This window comes from Schistocerca americana, unplaced genomic scaffold (assembly GCF_021461395.2).
Source record: "Schistocerca americana isolate TAMUIC-IGC-003095 unplaced genomic scaffold, iqSchAmer2.1 HiC_scaffold_1273, whole genome shotgun sequence".
NCBI lineage: Eukaryota > Metazoa > Arthropoda > Insecta > Orthoptera > Acrididae > Schistocerca > Schistocerca americana.
Window position 1 is genome coordinate 30,001 of NW_025725345.1, and position 1,711 is coordinate 31,711.

The 1,711-nt window shown below is 53.2% G+C and overlaps 1 non-coding gene across 1 annotated transcript in view; it reads right to left on the reverse strand.

Annotated features, from left to right (window-relative positions):
* Positions 1-1,451, reverse strand: part of LOC124564112 — a 1,910-nt gene extending 459 nt beyond the window's left edge. The window contains exon 1 of the ribosomal RNA XR_006970456.1: positions 1-1,451. This exon is cut by the window's left edge and continues 459 nt beyond it. This is a non-coding gene — a ribosomal RNA (small subunit ribosomal RNA).
* Positions 1,452-1,711: the final 260 nt, after the last annotated feature.

Below are 1,711 nucleotides of genomic sequence, written 5' to 3' on the forward strand. Positions count from 1 at the left end.
CGACTAGTTAGCAGGCTAGAGTCTCGTTCGTTATCGGAATTAACCAGACAAATCGCTCCACCAACTAAGAACGGCCATGCACCACCACCCACCGAATCAAGAAAGAGCTATCAATCTGTCAATCCTTCCGGTGTCCGGGCCTGGTGAGGTTTCCCGTGTTGAGTCAAATTAAGCCGCAGGCTCCACTCCTGGTGGTGCCCTTCCGTCAATTCCTTTAAGTTTCAGCTTTGCAACCATACTTCCCCCGGAACCCAAAAGCTTTGGTTTCCCGGAGGCTGCCCGCCGAGTCATCGGAGGAACTGCGGCGGATCGCTGGCTGGCATCGTTTATGGTTAGAACTAGGGCGGTATCTGATCGCCTTCGAACCTCTAACTTTCGTTCTTGATTAATGAAAACATACTTGGCAAATGCTTCCGCTTCTGTTCGTCTTGCGACGATCCAAGAATTTCACCTCTAACGTCGCAATACGAATGCCCCCGCCTGTCCCTATTAATCATTACCTCGGGTTCCGAAAACCAACAAAATAGAACCGAGGTCCTATTCCATTATTCCATGCACACAGTATTCAGGCGGGCTTGCCTGCTTTAAGCACTCTAATTTGTTCAAAGTAAACGTGCCGGCCCACCGAGACACTCACTCAAGAGCACCCTGGTAGGATTGCAACGGGGTCCGCCTCGGGACGCACGAGCACGCACGAGGCGCGTCGCACGCCTTCAGCTCGCCCCACCGGCAGGACGTCCCACGATACATGCCAGTTAAACACCGACGGGCGGTGAACCAACAGCGTGGGACACAAATCCAACTACGAGCTTTTTAACCGCAACAACTTTAATATACGCTATTGGAGCTGGAATTACCGCGGCTGCTGGCACCAGACTTGCCCTCCAATAGATACTCGTTAAAGGATTTAAAGTGTACTCATTCCGATTACGGGGCCTCGGATGAGTCCCGTATCGTTATTTTTCGTCACTACCTCCCCGTGCCGGGAGTGGGTAATTTGCGCGCCTGCTGCCTTCCTTGGATGTGGTAGCCGTTTCTCAGGCTCCCTCTCCGGAATCGAACCCTGATTCCCCGTTACCCGTTACAACCATGGTAGGCGCAGAACCTACCATCGACAGTTGATAAGGCAGACATTTGAAAGATGCGTCGCCGGTACGAGGACCGTGCGATCAGCCCAAAGTTATTCAGAGTCACCAAGGCAAACGGACCGGACGAGCCGACCGATTGGTTTTGATCTAATAAAAGCGTCCCTTCCATCTCTGGTCGGGACTCTGTTTGCATGTATTAGCTCTAGAATTACCACAGTTATCCAAGTAACGTGGGTACGATCTAAGGAACCATAACTGATTTAATGAGCCATTCGCGGTTTCACCTTAATGCGGCTTGTACTGAGACATGCATGGCTTAATCTTTGAGACAAGCATATGACTACTGGCAGGATCAACCAGGGAGCTGCGTCAACTAGAGCTGAGCAGCCGGCCGCCCGGGAGTGTGTCCCGGGGGCCCGCGCGAACACGCAAGCGTCCGCTCAATTATTCTGCAAACAGGAGGAGGCTGAGCTCCCCTGCACAATACACCTCGAAACCCTCTCAGGTCCCGGCGGCGCGCAGCGCCGTCCTAAGTACTTGGTCGGGTTCGAGAGAGGCGCAATCGCCCGGAGTTTGGCGAGTAGACGCTTTAGGTGCGACCACCCGTGCTCCCAACTGAGCTT